The sequence below is a fragment of the Emydura macquarii genome, unplaced genomic scaffold, assembly GCF_026122565.2.
Source record: "Emydura macquarii macquarii isolate MOO-44397 ecotype Brisbane River unplaced genomic scaffold, CSIRO-AGI_Emac_v2 contig_1253, whole genome shotgun sequence".
Taxonomy (NCBI): domain Eukaryota; kingdom Metazoa; phylum Chordata; order Testudines; family Chelidae; genus Emydura; species Emydura macquarii.
Genome location: NW_027131390.1, coordinates 66,391,750 through 66,400,090, shown reverse-complemented (window position 1 = coordinate 66,400,090; position 8,341 = coordinate 66,391,750). Strand labels below are relative to the sequence as shown.

General features: G+C 38.5%; 1 long non-coding RNA gene across 1 annotated transcript; it reads right to left on the bottom strand.

Moving 5' to 3' along the window:
- Nucleotides 1–4,744: 4,744 nt before the first annotated feature.
- LOC137154131 (uncharacterized) lies at nt 4,745–7,757 on the bottom strand. Its single transcript, XR_010920093.1, has 3 exons — nt 7,633–7,757; nt 5,001–5,058; nt 4,745–4,849 (listed from the first exon to the last, which is right to left on the bottom strand). It is a non-coding gene; the product is annotated as an uncharacterized lncRNA (long non-coding RNA).
- Nucleotides 7,758–8,341: the final 584 nt, after the last annotated feature.

Genomic DNA, 8,341 nt, shown 5'->3' with positions numbered 1-8,341 from the left:
ATAAAGAGACATTTTAATACTTTACTGGCCTTTAACTGAAATATACAAGTTATCGAATTCATGGGAAAAAGCATTACAAAATGTACTGTAGGGCATCATCTTACACTTCCAGGGAGCTGAACTTGGTGTTCATGCATTTCTTTTCAGTCTTTAACTTGAGCAAAAGTCACATTCACTGTAAGCATGCTCAACTCCATTAACTTCAGAGGGGCTACACTCAGCCAGCCCTTGTTATGAGCCCGATACATGGATCATTTACTCTTAATTTACAGCAAGAACAAAATCAAGACCTGTGTGCCAACAACGAAGATCTATGAATTACCTGACATTATACATCAAAACTAGGAACATCCTTGGTAACTTCCGCAGCTCATTAGGGCATTGCACAAAGAAGGGGTTAAAGAGGTCCATTTGTGAGTTGGCAGTTAATTATGTTCCTGAGATGCAGGCACATTCATCCAAATTTCTCATTTGTTTCACATGAGGTTGCAGAAAAGCAAATAGGGATAATAAAATTGAAATATTATGAATAGTGGCTAAACTGATAAGACTGTCACATACCTTTTTTCTCCAAAAGAAAAGAAACTAAAAGAAAAATAAATTATTTGTATTGAAATATCAAGATTTTTTTTCCCATTACCATTTCTGGGTCCAAGAGATGGCCAAAGGCACCTCAGAGAAGTGAAGTAACAAAGAGGCCTGGGCTTGTGAAAGGCATACATGACATCTCTGAGGTAAAGGTAGATTTCTGTATTGTATGAATGACATTCATGCATAGCTAAATCATTCATCTGAAACAAGCACAAAAATGAAATAAAGGGCAATCTATTCCCAATGCACTGGAATGGTGGAGGGTAGCTCCATAACTCTTCCATGGTGGCCACTCAAGCCTTTGGGAAAGGCCCAACAGATATTTGGGCTGGAATCAAGGTTGCAAACCCTCCATAGCCTGCTATGGTTGTACAGATGCTCTCACTGTGCACAATAGTATGTATCACTGAGGGAATTTCAGGTATGGTATAATGGTTAACCATGATCATGAAGAAGAGTTAATCAATGAGTGGAAGTTTCAATGAAATATTTTATTGCCCTTTCTATACCTGTTGGTTTATTAAACTGTATGTTTACCATTTAGGAAAAAATAAAACAAGACTCATCTGCTCTATTTATATGTTTATTGCAGTGACAGAGAGCAAAAAGAAGCAGAGGGAAAAGCAGTTCATATCTATAGAGGTCTAAAACTTTTAATAAATCTAATGAATGTCAGCAAACAATTTATACTGACAGCAAGTTAAATCAGAGAAAAGATGAAATCCTATAAGGTAGCATCTTCTCATTTGCAAGAAAAAAGCACTCTGTTCAGTGTGTATCCATTGCTTTAGAATATAGATCATATTAAAAAAAATTTTTTTTTTGATTGTGGATATCTAGTAGTTCTAGGAAAAGTATGTAAATGAAGATTTCTTTCCTCAAACCAAATATTTTCTGTGATTAAATTTAATGTGCCTTTAACATGAATAGAAAATGTTGAGCTGTGCTAACATTTTCAAACAAATCTGATGACATTATAGAACATGATTCTACTTTGTTACTTGTGAAAATAACATGCTCTTGGTGCAATTGATTTCATACATAAAAGGAAATGCTTTGAAAGACCAACACTGCTATTTTTGGCCAGCTAGTAGAGACTGATTCCGAGAGCTGATAACAGCTCTGACAATTAATTATAAGCTAAAGATCAAGCATGTCAAATCAGTGTAAAATCCCTCGACATGAATCAGAATGACTCTTGATTACTTCAGTTGGATTTAAAAGAAATATTTTTTGCTCATCTTTCAGTGGATTTCCAAGGTGCAAATAGTCTTGAATTTTCATACTGACTAAACAAGGTAGAGCTGGCTACAATAATTTATCTTCTTTAAATGTTTTTATATGGCAGACTTAACCACTCATAATTAACTGGTCAGTTAAGTGTTCTTATGTATTAGATCTGGGTAAATTGTGGAGAAAATTGTTCATCAACATGTGTGTAACTTCCAGAAAAGCAATTTGATCCAGTCATTTTCATGCTCTTTGTTTGCTTTTCCATAAACAAACAGGTGACCTAGTCTGTGTTTGCATGAATGTTTGAGAAGTCTTTGTTTATGCATCTATAGGTATCTGTTTACAGATTAGTCAATTTGTGCTTGAATACCTGTCTTCATGCCATAAGTGGTCACCTAGATAGACAGAACATGGAGTTACATCAAGGATCAATTTGACCCATTCTAATAATTACTGTAACAGGCTGGCAAGTGGTGCCTGAAACCCCACCGTTGCAAGGTATTGATCCTTCTGGTAAAGGGTGACCAGAGTTCTGCTGACTCACTGAGGCAGTGAGATATGTGGGAGGTGAGACTGGCTGTCTGGAAACAGAGAACCTAAAGCGTGGGCTGAACTGTACTGAGGAGAAGGGTGGAGTTGCCCTTTCTGTTCTTACTGGTCGTATGTCACTATTCAAAAGCCACAACAGTAAAAGGGATGACCAATGAAATGAAAACTCAGATGTCAAGACAAACAACTTTGGTATTATTTGTATTACTTTTTCTGAGGCACACACATATTTAAACAAGGGCGGTAATAACCTTCTCCTTAATTCTAAAACTAAGCTCTTGTATTGACTTTCTGACATTGTCATAATTAAATCAGCATGCAAAACTCAAGAGAAAAGGGAACATTTCAGTTGTGTAGGGACAAGTTCTTATTCAAACACACAGATGACTGTTTAGTAGCAGGAATGCAGAAAATTAATTCAAAATCACATCAATGGGTTTTGTGCTCAACAACAGTCTTTTTATTCCCTCCCCCCTTTTTTTTTTTAAATATGCCCCAAATAAAAGGCATCTCTAATTTCTTATTCACTCCTAGAATGCTGACATTTGAGATTCTGCTGGCTGAGTGATTGCTTAGCATATATATTGAACAGCAAGTCAAATTCTCTTGTCTGTAAGTTCTAGTAAAACGCCATGTACGAGGACCCCAATATTCATCATCCTGACTTCAAGAGCTAAGCAGCTTTTCAATAACTAGAGTAGTCTTATTGGCTGTAGCAAAAGTACAAAGACACATTTATGATCAGTGAAGAAGAGGGAAACTGCAGAGTAAGTAGGGTCAGTGGTAGTTTTCAGGAGCTGTGTGGGAATGGAGAGAGAAAAGATTAAAATGCAGAGCATCTCAAACATTTCAGAGAAAAATGTTTAAAACAGAAGTACAGTGTTGGCATAGCAGAGCTAAATCAATCTGAAAACAAAATGCTAAAAGCCTATTACTCCTTTAAGAGGTATTAAGCTTACAATACATTAGTTTATATGTAGGTTCAGATTCTGACTTCTGTTTTACTAGTATAAATCCAGAGTAACACTGACGACTTCATGGGGTTCCTTCATATTTATAGCAGTGGGAGATCAGAATCTGGTGCCAGAAGGTGATAAATGTAGGAGCTTGGTCCTGAAGTGCAGGGGGGACAGGCACACCTGCTGCATTATGCAGACATGGCCATGGAATGTCTAGTTACAAGAGGTAGTGAAAAGAACACCATCCTCAGCGTACTGATTCCGCAATTGTGCTCACCACCTCTTTTGCTGGATGCAAGCTACCCAAGAGTTGCCATACTGGAAAGGACATAGATGGAAGTGTGCCTCTTGCATTGGTGCTGAACCTTCAACACAGCATGGAAAGGCGTTTGCAGCCTTTTCCACCTAAGATTGGTATTCCTGCTAGGAGCACCCTCAAGCACAAGCAAAAAAAGGCAGTCCTTTGAGGTTCTCATGCAGGATCCTTACAGATCCAGGCAACTGCTGCAACTCATGGACTGGCCCTCTCTTCACTTACAGCAGTTAGAGTGGAGAGGGGAAAAAACACCCATCATCTGATCAAATCTGTCTCAGAGAGAAGTGAGCAGGAAGAGAGGAATATAATTCCTGAAATTATCTTTCCCTGGCAGTTTTGGGGCCTGGCAAATCATAAAGCCAACCCTAAAATAACTGATAGTATATGTGGTGAACTGAAAACTGTAAAAACTATAAGCTGTCACTTTAATGTGCAAGGTGTTTCTTGATCCTACTTTCAGGCTAGGGGCCCTGCAGGGAAGCATGCAATCACTCAGTCTGCAGCAAAACAGCTTAGAGTACAGTGGTGTGAATTGTGCCTCTCTGTTTCCAGGAGCAGTCTGCTTTCTCTCTCTTTTAGGGAGGTTATCTGTATTATCGTTATGAATACTGATGTTACACTGCAACCTTCCAGAAAGAGTATTTTATGTTTTTAATCTAACTTCTCTGTGTTTATACTGTGAACAGGATAGTTTGAAGCAATAGTGATAGTCTTACCTCCTATATTTTAATCTGACTCCTCTGCTAAGCAAATTGTAGTAGCAGAAATAGTGACGTGACAAGCTTTAGTAACTAATTTTAAATGCAGTCCTCTTGAAAATAGCCAGATTCTATGAGAAAATAACCTAATGGATGTCAGACAGGGGGGATAAATAAAGGTTTTTATAGATATATCCATGATAGTATTTATATCATATTGTGTGAAAAATTAATGCTCCCATAGACATAATGCAGATTGAACTATCTCCACTACTCCCTCCTTTATTTACAATGGCAATGTTGTTGGAAGCAGCACAACAGCAGGAAGTAGACATGTCCAAATTATATTTCTCTCCAGGCAGCTGAGAACACAACTGCCGGCTTCTAGAGTAAACTTCATTTTGGAATCATTTCATGCAAAGATTGCCACAACAAACTGGCACAGCTGTGCTGAGAAGAAAGAAAATACATCACGCCTCGTGTGTACTGTGCTCAGGATAGTTCTAAGAGATGAATTAAAGGATGCAAGTACAATAGTTAACATCCAAATGTCATACTATGCCTGACTTTCATTTTTTATCGGTAATGATAAAAGCCCCTTTGGGTGCAAAAATTTTTAATCATGCCTTTGCCTCTATCCAGTTTTCAAATTACCTGAAATAAATGCTCTGTCTCTAACAGGCTGTAATACTCCCACACCAGGTCAGAAATCCTGATACGAGTTGGAATTCCAAGAAGATAGTGCCAGTGGAGAATTTGAAAAAGAAAAATACAGAGGAAAGTAAAACACCAGGCAGGACTGACACAAGGAATTGGGAATGAGCAAGCCAATTAACATATAAAATGAACTGGATGGAAACATTTCCCATACTTTAACCAAAGCACTTCAGAGGTTCAGAAGTTGTTTCTGAAACCCCTCCATGCCCTGCCCCCCACTCCCTAATGCCTTGCAACACTTACCTCTTGTGCAGGTCATCCTAAAGGAGCAGCCAGGCAGCCCATTCTCTACTCCCCAACACATAGAGGGAGTATGGTGGCCCACCATAAGCCTTGTGCTGCAATGTGGCCTTCAGAGGCACTTCAGAGGTTTCGGAAGCACATGATGAGGTGTGAGAACCAAAGAAACCACAGAATCCAGTTGAGCTGTAAGTCAGCAGTTGAAGTAGGACCTTCCGCTGGACTGCTGCCACTGACTTACCACCACAGGAGACAACTGGGGGGCAGGGAGGTGTCTAGGTTCTCACCCTATCTCCACCTTGTCCTGAGTCTACAGAATAAGTTTCTTCATGTTACCAAATCTAACCTGCAGTATCAATGGAAGTGATTCTCCATCTCATTCTCCTCTCCAAGGCCAAGCTCAGGACTAAAAAACATCTTTGAGGGGAGAACTACTTTTATTTTTCCCTCTCTGTCTCCTCATTCTGCCACTCTGGCAAAGACTAGATTTACAATTTAGAAAGGGTGTAGAATCCGGACTGCATGGCCTGTATTGCTGTGCTTCTAGACAAAGCACAGACCAAAAAACTGGGTCTGATTTTCAAAACGTGGGGAGGGGGAGATCATTTCATGGCTATTAACAGTCTGTGCAAGATCACGATCAAATGTAGCTTGCCTTAATCATGTGAGTTGTCCCATCAAATCAGTGGATCCATTCATAAATAAAGTGAACTGGATGTGACCCTATTACAAAAGGCCCACGAAACCTCCCACATACTCCTCTCCTGCTGCTTTCTGCCCTTCTTTTCAGGGAGCACATTCCCAGACATTACCTTTAAAAAAAAAAAAAAAAAAGAGAAATATCTAAAATAAACTTGGCCTAAAAATAAACTGTTAATCTGGTACCAGGGAGAAGGGGGAGAGAGAGGAAGAGATTGGGGTTGAATGATTAAAGGGGCTTTAAACTGTATGAAAGATAACCTCTGTCCTTTGAACATTTCCAGGCAGTGTTGGAAACCCAAAAGCAACAATGTGAATCAGCAAATGACACTGACTAGAAGTAGAGAGTCAAATCCTCAGCTAGTATACAGCGGGGAAGTGCCATTGACCATTACACCAGACAAAGATCTGGCCCAGATAGTGAAACATTTAGTTTAAGTGTCCAAGCTGAAGAACAAGCAAAACAGGAAATCAGCAGCAAAAATGGAGAAAAGTAATTGGATTTTGAAAAGTTTTTCATTTGTAGTCATCTGAGATTTTTATTTTTTTCTATACATGATTTATAACTTGACAGTTTCCCTTTAAAAATTATATTGCTTTTTAAGTGGCCTAAATTTCTATGTAATCACACTTTTAAAAGTCAATTATTTTGTTGCAGGTTTAATTTAATCAAACCCATTTTTAACTGGGTTAAAAACAAGACCACCATTCCACTTTTGATCAGCTGTTTACAGTGAAATATCACAAGAAAAAGAGAAGCTCAGTCTATAAATAGTTATTGCATCTTAATTTTTTTTTTCAGTGTAGCATGCTTGGTGTATTTCCCCGTAGACAACTTAATGAAAACCCAAGCATGATTAATTGTTTAAAACCCTTTTTAAGTCGGAGAGCTGCATTTTAATTAGAAGAAATGTAGGAGCAATACACCACAGAAACCTATTTACAGGTAGACGACTAAAGCAAAACAAAACAAAAAGTAGTTCTAAAATGTAAAAACTTTGTTCTTGTTTATTGTTCTTCATCAAAATGACAGTTCTATAATTTCAAATAGCCTGAAGATGCTAAAAATGTTTGATGCTTGAACTGATGCTTAAAAAGTGGTTATTGATTGGCAGACAGGATCAGGGGTCTGGTAATAACATTTCAATATCCCATAGTAAGTGTAAGTGTATTGAACCATTTATAATTGACAATGCTTCAACTCTGTAAATTGTACAATCACTTTTTTTAAAAAAAAACAGCACATATGGAGGATTAATTTTGCATTAGCATTTTACCAATGTTTCTAATCAACGTGTCTACATTTATATCCAAGTCCGATAACAATCACTCCCCCTTCTGTTCAATTAACGAGTGAGAGCACACACTAGACATCTTTTGAGACACGCAATAGCTGGTGCATGCATTGCTTCACAGACAAGGGTGGGAAACGTATTCTTTCCAGTGTGAATGGCTGATGAGAGCTGGGTGAAATTTTTCAGACTAATAGTTTATTTAACAAAGAATATAGTTTCAGTTTGAAAATTTGCCAGATGGTTTCGGCCAAAAAAAATAATTTCATGCTAAATTCACAAACCAGGGAGGTGGAAGAAGGAGCAAGTGAGAATGACTTGAGGATTAGTACACTCACCTGGGAGGAGAAGACCCACATTCAAATCCCTGCTCCAGGATAGTGGGTCAGACCTGGATCTCCTGCATTCCACATGAAGTGGGCAAAAAATGTATAAGTGCCTCCTCCTGCTGCCATTTTATGAATCTCTGCCTTCAATATGCCTGAAAACAAAAACACTTCAGTTTCATTTGACCTGAAATAGACATTTTCAATTTGCCAAAATTTTTAAGAAGTTTTCAGATAGTTTGACCTGAGCCAGTATTTTTATTATTATTTTTCAGAACTGCCAGTGGACTGAAAAAGCAGCTTGTCACCCAACTCTGTTGATCCATGTGCATTTTGTCTGGGCTTCTATTGGTCACATAAAAGGTAACTGAGTGCTCCTGCTCTTTCACAATATTAGCCTGACTATGGAATGGTGGCAGCCACTCCAGCAGTAAGAATACAGTAGAGTTTTGCTTAGAAGCCTGATTCTGCCTCTCATTCAGATCCACAAAACATCTAATTTGTATCCCTTGGTAACAACAACAACTTGGTAAAAAGCAATAAAACCCAATGTACTGGCGTCTCCTATCTGAGAGCTAGCACAGAAGACCAAAGTTTAGTTGATGTAAAAGCTATTTTCAAAAGTTATCAGGCTATGGTAGGCCAGGTCTGGCCAGCTTTATTAACTAGTTGAGAGCACCCCACATCAGGGCAGGGAGGAGTTGGAGATGACTAGGGATAG